The sequence below is a fragment of the Mastomys coucha genome, unplaced genomic scaffold (genome assembly GCF_008632895.1).
Source record: "Mastomys coucha isolate ucsf_1 unplaced genomic scaffold, UCSF_Mcou_1 pScaffold12, whole genome shotgun sequence".
Classification (NCBI taxonomy): Eukaryota; Metazoa; Chordata; class Mammalia; order Rodentia; family Muridae; genus Mastomys; species Mastomys coucha.
The window spans coordinates 28554658-28567374 of NW_022196894.1; positions in this window are offsets into that span (position 1 = coordinate 28554658).

Below are 12717 nucleotides of genomic sequence, written 5' to 3' on the forward strand. Positions count from 1 at the left end.
AGTACATACTGAAAGGCTAGAGAATCTTAGAATTTAAAATGAAGGCATTTAATAGAAATGTATGTAAAATGTATAACCTTTACCTAGAAGGGGGCATGGAAAACCTCTGTAACAAGCCAAAAATGTGGAGTAGCCAGTTCCAGGAACTTGGCTAACTCAGAGGCTCTGGTTCCCAATACCTGCCCCTCCTGACTGATCCACAATGAGGGCAGAACTAGGAATGAAGGTCTACTGGTTTATGAGACTCTCCACCCCGTCGACCGGTAGATGAAGATTACATTCCTAGAATGAATATGTTCCCCTCCCTAACTGAATATCTTGGGTTGGGTCCCTCTGAAATTTTCCACTGTTTTTATGTTATGTTTCCTTGGTAACCCTCTCCTCGCCCCCAGTTTGGTTTTTCCCTTTAAATACCCCTCACTTCTTGTGTTCAGGGTTGAACTCCTCTGGCCAGCATGGTCACGAGATCGACCCCGGTACCGGCCTATCCCAAATAAACCTCATGTGATTGCAGCAAGTTCGGTCTCTCGTGAGTTATTGGGTGGTCGCATCATCTCGAGACTTGAGTAAGGATCTCCCCAGTTCTGGGGGTCTTTCAATACTAAATTATTATCTCTGAAACACAAAGCTCCCCAGCTTGTGGCACTTGTCAGTTTCTGTGTTGTAAATGTTCCCAAATTTCAAGTTACCAAACTGGTGTCACTGATGTGGGACTGGGTAGTCTAACATACGTTCACATCGTATTTCCGCTGAGGTAGGCATGCACAAGGAGAGCTTAGCCAATCAGACTCCACTTGACTCAAGCAATACACATTGTTTTCCCAGCAAAGCACTTAGCTACCTTGGACAAGCTGCCTGCATACCCCTCTCCCAATGCAATCTGGCCCTTCAAAGCAATGACTCCCTGGCACTGTTGGTCAATTCTGCTTTGTGACCTAATGTCTGACTGAGAACTAGGCAGCATGAGCGGAGAGAAAACTGTGTTCTTAAAATAAACTTTTAGGTGAAAAATCTTATTTATCACCTAATGTCTATGCACAACTGGGTGTGCAAATGATTAAAAACACATGCATTGTGGGAAAGGACATTTACTGTAAACAAAGGCTTATATAACTCAAGCCTGTCAATCAAAACAGGTAACTACCTGTCCCTTGTCCCTTAGCAACCAACCCCTCCTCCTCTTCTAAGACCAATAAAAGACATCCCCAAATGGCTACCTGGTGCTGGTGAGTACTCACTCAGAGCCCACTCTCTCCTGGGGTATGTGGCCTATACATTTTGCATTGCTTTTGAACAAAACTTCTGCTTGCTATTTATTATTCATAAGTGTACATGTGCGTTTTAAGTTCTTTAAACAGGACACCAAAGAACCTGGAAACATCTGGCCCCAACTGTTCCACTGCCACGTGGACATAAATATACCCTCAAGTGCCTGGGTAAGCACAAACTACAGTAAATAACTTCAAATAGGTAAGTTTTGAATATTATCTTTGCCTTAAAGGTAAACTGAGTGCAAGGTCTAAGGAAGCAGTTCAATGTAGAACATTTGCCTAACATGACTGAGACCCAGGGCACAAGCCCCAGTACTACATATGTAAAAGATGTGAAGAGACTTAATTGAAGACTTAAGCAATTTAATTTTTTTTTTCTGTTTTTTTCGAGACAGGGTTTCTCTGTATAGCCCTGGTTGTCCTGGAACTCACTCTGTAGACCAGGCTGGCCTCAAACTCAGAAATCCACCTGCCTCTGCCTCCCAAGTGCTGGGATTAAAGGCGTGTGTCACCACTGCCCGGCAAGCAATTTAATTTTTAATGATGTTGTATTTAATAAAGAGATGACAAAATCCCTGGGAAAGACACATTTGGCCCTGACAAGAGAACACCCAGGCCACACACAGGAAGGCTCTTCTCCACTGGGGGCAGGAGTTGAAAGGCCACAGTAATACAATGATACTCACCCACAGTAAATCCACTCTGTGTGGTAAGGTCAGACTGGCAAGCTATGTCTAAAGGGTATAGACTAAAATTCTGTTGCATTCATGGCCCCCAAATAATTTCAGGTTTAGTATTCTGCAGTGTCCACAGTATTAGCCCAGCCCTCCCTCCAGCCTGAACCAAAATCCTCTGGGCTCTTCTGACCTCCTCTTTTGTTTCTTTCGGTTAACTAAAGGTCAGCACAGAGGTCAGAGGAAATAGCATCTATCCTGGAAACAAAGACTTGCAGTTCCTGTGCGTTGAATCAGGGGGACCAAGAATAGTGGCCTAGGCTGCACATGCTGGGGGGAGGGCCTTTTGTTTTGTTTTGTTTTGTTTAAACTGGGGATTTCCAAAGCAGATGTTTTTGTAAGCTGCACACTGGCTGGGCAGAAATCCTACATTGTAAGCTCATCTGAGGATGGGCTAACAGGCATATTCCAGCTGTCAGATGTTAAGGGCCAAGGACACTGACCCAAGGCTCCTGATTCAGCAGTTCCTGTTAGCAGGTATGAGAGCCTTCTGCTCTGAAGCTTTCTGCCTCTGCAGAAAGTCTTAGCCTGAGCTACTTTCCTCTCACATCCTCTACAACGGTCTCATCCTCAGATCAGCATGTGTATGCGTTGGGAGACCCAGGGCCCTGCTGGAATTGCTTATTCTTATTTGCACTCTCTGGTTAGGAACGTTAATCAGTCCTGAAACTTTAAATACCAGTGACTTCTTTTATCTAAATATTTAGTGTAAGTAGTTTTATTTAAGTCAAAGAGCGATGCAGGAGGAAGAGAGGGAGAGAGGGGAAGTGGAGGGGGAGGGGTGGAGAGAGAGAGAAAGAGAGAGTGAGACAGAGAGAGAGAGAGAGCGCATAGTCGCAGTACTCAGATTGGCCAGGCTAGTATAGGGTACCAGCTCCCCTGGAGCTGGAGTTCCAGGTAGTTGTGATCTACTGGATGTGAGTGTTGGGAACAGAGTTCAGGTCCTCTACAAGAGTATTACATACTCAGCCTCTGAGCCTTTTCTCTAGCCCCCTGATGAGGAATTTATATTACCTATTAATTTCTTACTATAGGAAATAAGATATTATAATTATTTATTCATTTATTTGTGTATGTGTCTGTGTATGTATGCCATCATATACATGCAGAGAACAGAGGACAACTTGGTTCTCTACTTCTACCTGGGGATAGAACATAGGTCATCAACCTTGGTGGCCAAGGCCTTTATCCACTAAGCCATTCATTTAAAAAATTAATTAAAACATCTATAACAGTATTTTATTGATATGATTATGTTAATATCTTTCACACATAGAGAACATCTTTTCTTTTTATTTCACTAGAGTTAATGATTTCAATTTGCTTAGCTTTCTCTTACCATCTGACTAAGTCAACCCATACCTTAAAGTCTGTTACCAGAAGGTTTTGCATGGTTGAACTCATCACTAAACTTTGGTAGTTCTGTTCTCCTCCAGGATGGCTATACCCACTCTCCTCCCCTCCTTCTCTGGCCTGCAGTTTGTTCAGACTGCCTGGGTACCCGCTTCAGTCCAGGATGGCCTCCTACCTCCCGGCCCCCATACATTCTTTTGTTTTCCTTCCTCATGGGAGCAGTCTTCCTTCAGAAGTTTCCCTGAGATAGCTAATGGGAAGCCAATATCCTGGTATTCTTGTTTCTGAAGATGTCTCTAGTCTCTGTTCGCATTCCATATTCTAATAGATATTCAATATCCCCTCTCTGATAGTCTTGTATTTCACATTGATTTCATGCATGTCATCATTCACTGGACAAGACAGGTATGGCCTCCAGTCCTGAGAGCTTCTCATTATTTCTTTGGTAATCGCTTTCCTACTTTCTCTTGTTCCTTTCTCTACAACTCCCATTGGACAGAATGTGGGACAGCTTTCTTGCCTGGTTTTCTACCTTTGCTTCCCTCTGAATGCTTTCTCGGGGGCTGGGAGGGTTTCCTTAAATACATCACCACATCATGCTTGTCTTCTGACCACTGGAGTTCCCATCTTAGCCATCGTTTCTAATTCCCAGGAACCTTTCATGGGTCTGACTATTTTTATAGGTCCCATTTGTCCTTCCTGGATACAGTCAGTGCCTTCTAATTTTCTCGAGGAAGCCGTTCATTTGACATTTTCTTTTCTGTCCTGCATTCCACTTGAGTGAGTTCTCTGACTGTTTGGATCCCTGTCTTCTGTGTGCAAGGCTTTCCTTGGGCATCTGATGAACCCTGGCCATCCTGTTATGGCCAAATGCTAACAGGAAACCTGGCTGCACAGATGGCAGGAGACTTGTGGGCCTCTTTGTAGGATGCTCAGCGGGGTCCACTGGTATTTCTACTTAGACCTTCAAATGGCAATCATTCCAGGTTTTTCTGGGCAGTTCAGTTTCTACAGAATGTAGAAGGTTGCTTCAAAATGCCTGTCAGGATACAAGCTTGGCTGTAGTCCTCAAGCTGGACAGCGTGGGCGGGACAGCCCTGGTTTTCAGTGTGTGCGTACTATACCCAGCTTCTTGCTTAGTCTGGACAGCGTGGGCAGGACAGCCCTGGTCTTCAGTGTGAGTACTGTACCCAGCTTCTTGCTTAGTCTGGCTTCCCCATCCTATCCAGCTCTCCAACCTTCCAGGTTCATCTTCTTCAGAGAATAAAGTCCCAGTCTCCTGCATGAGAGAGGAGAGCGCACTCACTGGTGGAGCCTGGGTGGGGACGACTTTCCCTACACATTGACACCCTTTATCCATTACCAGCTGCCATGTCCTTGGCCACCCTTCCTCTCTTCTCATCTAGCACCTTCCACTCCTGTGCCTTCCAAGGCTTCCTCCAGGTAACCTAGCTCCTTGCTGTCCACAGCTCTGTCTCTTAAGCATACGGATGGAGGCGTATTCTCAGATAAACAGCGAATGCTCTCCGACCCACTTCCCGTCTCCGAGTAGCATGATTTGAAGCTATAGACACGTTTCGTTTCTTTAGGCTTGAGGTTTACCTCAGGGCTTTCTTCTCCTCTGTTTGGGGTTGACTTCTAAAGGGTGAAGGGGAAGCAGTGTACTATCAGTTAGTTCCTGAACCCAACCGTACAATTGACTCCCCGAATTGATATATCTGAACAGCCCCCCAGAACCCCAACTTGTTTGGGGAGCTGTTTGTACTTGTTCAACAGACACTTCTAATCCCCTTGACAGCAACAGGACCCTCACTAGGCATAGCCGCATGTGCCTATAATCCCAGAATGTGACAGTCGATCCCAACTATGTGAGAGAGAAGGATCCCAACTATGGAGCCAGTCTGAGCTACATAGTGGGAACCTGTGTCAAAAGAGACAAGACAGAGCAGACAGAGCAAACCAAACCAGGATGCTTGGTTTCTTCCCCTCCCTCAACACTTCTCTTTTTCAGTTCTTTTCTGTCTTGATAAAGTCGTGCTCCAGACTGTCCTAGCCAACAGCATAAGAGAGAGAGGGTACACCTGGCCGAGCTTCCTTTCTTGCTTCTATTAGTCAGGGTTTCTATTGCTATGACGAAACACCATGACCAAGAAAACTTGGGGAGGAAAGGGTTTGTTTCAGGTTATACTTCCAGGTAACAGTGCATCACTGAGGGAAGTCAGGACAGGAACTCAAACAGGGCAGGAACCTGATGCAGAGGCCATGAGGGGTGCTGCTTACTGGCTCGCTCCCCATGCCTTGCTCAGCCTGCTTTCTTATAGAACCCAGGACCACCAGCCCAAGGATGGCACCACCCACAGTAGACTGGGCCCTCCCCCATCAATCACTAATTAAGACAATATCTACAGACTGCCCTCAGCCCGATCTTCTAGAAGTATTTTTTCAATCGAGGTGCCCTTCTCTCGGGTGACTATAGTTTGTGTCAAACTGACAAGTCTAGCCAGCACACAGTGCTCATCCCAACCGTGTCTACAACTCTGATCCTCAAAGGCCTGATGCTCCCCTCCAAAACACTTCCTGCCTCTTCTCTTCCCACCCACCTTAGTCTGCCTCTGACCCAAACCCCTAGCACCTTGACCTAAACATTTTATACCTGCTACCTGGTCTTCCTGATGACATCTCTCCTACATAACGGCCAGGTCCTTCCTTCCTGCAGCTGAAGAAGCCTGCCAGGATCCAGCTTTTTGTGAGCTGATCGCTCACCCCACCCTTCTCTCTATGCCTTGAGCATGCTGGCCTTCCGGTCACCCCAACAATGTGTTGGCATTCCTTCCCTTTTGCGTCCCTTCTATCTGCACCCCTGCAGATTTGCCAGCGCTGTCTCTTGCTCATTGTCAGTCCTTAAAAGGCCAGGCCTGACAAGACCATCTAAAACTTTCCAGAACTATCTGTCACATTGCATTTTATGTCCTTTGCCACTTCCCGAGATGGTCACCTACCTCCTTCCTCATTGTCTCTTCCCAGGAGAGGATAAGCTAGCTGCTGACTAAGGACCGTGTCCACCTTCATGCAGAGGATGTTCATCATGGATGTAGGGGCTGGAGACAAAGCAACACCCAGAGCCATCCAAGTTTGCTTCCCTGTTTATTTTTATTTTTTGAGACAGGGTCTCACTATGTAGTCATTGCTGGCCTGGAACTTGCAGTGTAGACTAGGCTGGCCTCAAACTCACAGAGATCTGCCAGCCTCTGCCTCCTTCCTGAGTGTTGGGATTAAAGGTGCATCCCTCCATGCCTGCCAATGTTTGGTTCTTTTGTTTGGGTTTAAACAAAAGGAATGTTTTATATATCTATAATTATTTTACACTAATTTCAAAGCATTAGGCTTTACCATGACATCTTCATGCACACATGCCAGGGCTCTTACAGGGACAGGAGAGCTGGTCCTCTGCCAGTGCTATATACAATGTGCAAGTAGGGTGAGCTTTGGCAAATAACTTCACCATGATGAGCCTTGGCTTCTCCTACATGCACAATGGTGATAGTCATTCCTTTCCTTCCCCTTTCCTGAGGGACACAGCTGTGAGGCAAAATGAGGTTATGAAAATAAAGGGCCCAGCCCCCACCAGTGCTTGTTTGTGAATTGTGAAATCCTGTGACCCATGGGGTCAGGAGACTTTCTCTTCACCACCCCCACCCCTACACCAGGAAGGGAACGGGAAGCCTGAAAGGCAGGAGGGCAGTGAGAGTGAGTGACCAGCTCACCTCCATGCTACAATGAAGCAGGCCAGCAGCCCTTGAGTGTGCTTGTTCACGGTCACAGATGACATTCTCGGTTTCAAGGGAAGGAAATGGCAGCGTGTTCTGGTGCTGGCCAGTGCTGCCACGGCCCCACGGCGACAGTTCCTCGTTCACTTGGCTAAAGCCTTAGTCGTCTTCCTCTTTAACAACATCAGCTCTCGTTTTCCTTTATTTGCTTTCTAAAGCTTCTTTTGTTCTCCCTTCTCAGGAGTTTGCCCAGCCATAACCACGTGGGAACTGACCAGCACACAAAGCGAACCACCAGGACTGTCCCTGCACAGTGTGTCTTCACAGTGCTATCTCCGGCCAGGGTTACCAGTGTTGCCAGAGTCAGCCCAGACCCAGAGGATGCGCCCCCCTCCCACCTTCCCCTTCCTGTGTCTCTGCTCATCTCTCCGTACTCCATGTGGTCTTCTGTGGTGCTTTCTGTAGGGATCAAGGTCACCATGTGGAAAGGAGAAAGAAGGACGTGGTGGGAGGTGGGAAACATTCTCCTGACAGCTCAGTCCCCTTCCCAGAAGTGGACCAGGTGTTTGGGGCTGAACATGCTGTGGAATGCAAAGGCTTTCCCAGTGGGGCTGGCCTGAAGGAAAGGCCAGCAGATAGGCCTGGAACTCCGGAATCTTGGGATTGTCAGGGGTAAGGGATTGCAGCCCACATGGCTCCTACATACTGGTGATTTCCACCTCCTTTTTACTGGAGGCACTCCACAGCCTTTGCCGGGACACCCCTGAATGGTTCTTCTGCCTTGAGTATATTTCCCCTCTGCCTACGCTTCAGGATCACCCGTTGCCCCAGAAGGGATAATAGAACATTTTCTAGTCGGATCCTAGGAATCTTAGAACAAATCAATCACTTAATGAAAAAAAAAATTGTTAAGTTTGATGAGAGGACAAATGTGAACACCAGGATTCAGTAACGGCCAGGAAGCTTGTCTGCCGTGGGTGTTGTTGGTTCCTGGGCTTCCACTCATGGCTCGAAGTCTACTTGGTTGCTCAGACACTCCTATCTCTTCCTCTTCTGCTCCTCACTGGGACCCTCTGAGGCAGGTGGCCCTGCGCCTCCACCAGCTCTTCACACTGTGTTCCACATATCCGTGGCTGCCGTTTTCCCTCCCGGGAGTGTGTTATTGTTTCCACTTACTCCTGTGGTCAAACATTAAAAGAGCATGCTGGGCAGTTGGTCCAGACACACTCTTCCTACCTTCAAGGTACCCAAGTGAAGGCCAGCAGCACCATGGCTGAGGGGCAGAGGGAGTTGCCAGGTTCTGTGCAATGCTAGATGCCAGCCATGCACGACACTGAGAGAGCATGAAAGAATAAGGCTGATCTCTTTGTGCTTTTGACAAAACAACAGGTTCCAGAGATCACCCCGCCAGCTCCACCTTATCCTACCTGGCGGGTGGCCTTTCCAGCATATACTCCTGGTTAGGACCCCAGTTTAGACAAGGCCCACTTCATCTCTGCTTCTCTGCCATTCAGTCTCCATACCTTCTGCAGGCCATACCCAGGGCCACAGGGTGTTGCTAGCCTCCTTTCCAGCCCTGTTCAGGACATGTTCAGCATCACCTACTATAGCTACTCCTTCTTACAAAACCCATAAGACTTATGCAAGAAGACACACGTGGCAAGCGGCAAACCAGGGGCATCTTATACAAACTGGGATCCAAATAGGCCTTCTTCCACCTCCAGCTGGGCTCCATAGAAGGGTAGGAGGAATAAATATTTAAAAAAGGAGGTGAGGCAGGGGAAGAGAGGCAGGTGTGCTCCTGGCACACAGGTACATTGGCACATCCAAGGGAGCACACAGACCAGGCCATTTGTGGACCATAAAAGCAGGATAGAAGATAGCTGTCTCCGTGAAAGTGTACCCACCCACTGTGTGATACAAGGAGCAATGGGAGGCTGTTGACGTGGTGCTTTGGGTGCCAGGAGACTGTGAGATCACTACCCAGGACATTTCAAAGCATGGGATGACAGAAGGGGGCTGGTGTCCTTGAGGGAGATTGGGCAGGGAAGAAAGGCAGGAGAGCCACAGAAACCCAGAAAGAGGGAAGACTAGTGGGACGTGTCATGGCTTCCTGGCTTAGAGTTAAGGAGAGTTTCCCTAAAAGGTTAGAAAGGATGAGATGGATCCAAGTTTGCCACAAAGCTGTCTGCCTGTGACCATGAGCAAGCCCTTTCATTTTCCCAAGGCTGTGTTCATGTAGCCTCGGGAGATGATCAACCCTGCTGCCACTGTCTGTTGCCTGACCAAAAGTGAACAAAAGACGACTAGCCACCTCCCAACAGCACAGCACATTCTGAAAGCACAGACATTCTAGTCCCCCAATAGGGACTCAGTCTTCAGCTTTGTGCCTCTTGTCCTGTAAAACCGTCCTTGCCCGGGCTGGCTGGGGAGTAGTCACATCTTTTGGAAGACTGGTATGATGATGACCCACATGTGTCTATACACAGAGACACATGTAAACAAGCATGTAGAGAGGCATGTAGAGAAAGTAGGGCTCCTGCTGGAGAGGGTGGAAGGGGGCTGGCAGGCAACCATGGCCACTGGGTCAAAAATGCAAGTACTGGTGTTAAGGCAATGTCTCGGCAGTTAAGAGCACTTAGTTGCTCTTTCAGAGGGCTGGAGACCTGTTCCTAACACCCATGCTGGGCAGCTCTCAACCACCAGTAACTCTAGTGGACTCACCAAGTACCCGCGTGTGCGCATGCAAGCATGCACACACACACAAATACATTTTTTTTCTTTTTTAATTGCAAGACCACTGACGTATCGGCTCTGCCTGATGTGGGTGCTGGGAATCAAACTCAGATCCTCTGGAAGCATTTGTTCTTTACCACTGAGCCATCTCCCCAGCACTCCTAAATGAGTACATTTTAAGAAATGAAAGTGTCTGTCTACCCCATGGTCCTGGTTTAGTCCTTGGATCCACAACCCAAAGAACTGCTCACCTGGCCCACAGGGAACAAGGACAGGGGGGCTGACATAGGTGACTGGAGGTGTACGAGGTAGAGACTACAAGGGAATTCCCTCAGGGGAAGTGGTGCGGAGAGTGAGGAGCAGTGTGTTCCGGGCTGGTGGCAGGCAATCTTCATGTGAATCTGTAGGCCGGGGTAAAGAGTAGTGTAGCCATCCTTATTCAAAGATTCCTTCGGGGAACCCTGCTGCATGCTGCGGCATGGGTGAATCTTTGAAGATGTTCTGTGGTGAAGAAGCCAGCCAGGGAAGTGACTAAGGTAAGATGCCACCTGCGTGGCGGTTTCTAAAGTCGTCGGGTTCATAGAAACAGGAAGTAGAGTGGTTGCTGGGAGTTTCAGGGAGGAGGAAATAGGATGCTTCTCAGTGGGAATAGAGTATCCAGTTTGTTACTTGAGAAAGCTACAGAGAGTGGGTAGACCATGTGAGGAATGTTTATGCTTGCTGAGCTGTGTACTTAGAAATGACTAAGATGATAAATTTTGCATTGTATTGTATTGTGTTCTATTTGTGTGTGTGTGTGTGTTTGAGACAGGGTTTTTTTGTTTGTTTTTTAATTAATTTAACTTACAGAAATGTTTCTTCTAAATTGATGCATTCCCTCCCAGAGTGAGACGAGCAGCTCACTCTGGGCTCTCGAGACTCAGCAGTCAACCTATCTTGCAAGCTCGGAGAGCTGAACTCTTCCAGATTCACTTGTTATGGAGGCAGTGAAGAATCCCCGAGGAAAAGGCAGAGCTGCCTACCAAAGACTTGGCTCAGCTGCCTGTCTGCAAGTTGTGCAGGGCCCGTGGTGGCTGCTGTTGTGAAGTTCTCGCCCAGGCAGGGGTGGGCTTTGTAGAGATGCAGGTTCCTTTGAGTTGTGCGTGCTCCTGGTAAGTAGCTCTCACCCATACGCCTATAAATAGCTAATATACTCTCCAAGCTAGACTTGAGTTGAAGTGTGTCTTTGGTCTTCCTAGTCGGGGTGAACAGACATTTGTCTCTCAAGAGAAGTCTCATGCTACATGGAGTGGTGAAAGGGGGAAAGAGGTGGCTATTCGAGTGAAGGTCACAGGCATCAAACAAGACTGACACACTGTGAGATCAGAGACACACAGGAAACACTTTGGGATGACTGTCTGTTGGGAACAGGAGTAGGATATGCTGGTCAAAAGGGGTGAGGCTCCTTGTATGAATTGCTGGGTTCCCCTGTGTCCTAGACGGGCTCCCTGCTGAGCCCAGGGAAGGGCTGAGGCAAACCTTACACCTCAGCAGGAAGGCTCAGAGAAGCAACTGGCCTGGGAGGTTTGCAAACATGTCTCCCTACCTTGGCTGCCTCTGAGGGTGAGGGGCTTTTAGCAAGGTGTTTGTGCGTGGTGACATCTTTCCCTCAGGACAGGGTTTCCTCCTCACCTCATCACAACAGCCTTCTTCTTCTTCTTCTTCTTCTTCTTCTCCTTCTTCTTCTTCTTCTTCTTCTTCTCCTCCTCCTCCTCCTCCTCCTCCTCCTCCTCCTCCTCCTTCTTTTGGTTTTTGTTTTGTTTTGTTTCGAGACAGGATTTCTCTGTGTAGCCCTGGCTGTCCTGGAACTCACTCTATGGACCTGGCTGGCCTCAAACTCAGAAATCCGCCCAAGTGCTGGGATTAAAGGCGTGCGCCACCACCGCCGGGCTTCACAGCAGCCTTCTTTCTGTGCACTAGTACCAGGCACACACACCCCAGCAACAGCTGGGTCTGCCTGGAGTGTCCCCAAAGCAGCTCCTCCTGGTCATCTAAGCCAGAACTGAAGCCTCTGTACTTCTATGAAGTGGTAGGACTAATTTGCTCTACTCCCCAGTGGCGGCTGTGCTTTTCTTGCTGCCCACCCGAATGCTTGGGATTCTCGAATAAAAGATACACACACACACACACACACACACATGCACACACAGCCTTCTATGTTAATATGTCTTAAACAGTGCCATGGCTGGGTTACTCTCAAACTTCTATGTAGCTAATGCCCCCACCCCCCATACTCCTGAATCATTACTTACTAAAATATATACTCCATCTTTGCTACCCAGACCCAACTGGGGAAAGGGTCCCAGGTCCACTCTTCCCAGCTCTTACATGGCTGGTTCTCTGTCTTCCACAACTCTCAAGACTGCATCCTATTCTGTTCCTGGCATGGCAATTCTACATCTTTCTTCTTCCTCTGGTTCCCTTGCCCGGGAAATCTAAAGTCCTACCATTGTCTCCCTACCCAGTCATTGGCCACTGGCAACTTTATTTACCAATTACAACCAGCTTGGGGCAGGGACCTTCAGCATCTCACACCTGTTAACATAATTAACCCAATTAACATAATATAATCAATAAACCAAATCCATGATATTTTACCCTTTTTGTCCATTAAAAGGCCTTTTCTCTCAGATATACATTGAACATAGTTATAATAGTTATTATGTACACTATAAGGTATTAGTATATATCATATACTAATAGTGTCCAGTCCATCAATTTTGTCAATTTAAGTACATTACTAATTCTAATTAGTATTATTAAATTAGTAATTCTAATTTAAAAGAGTTTAGCTGGGTGGTGGTGGTGCACGCCTTT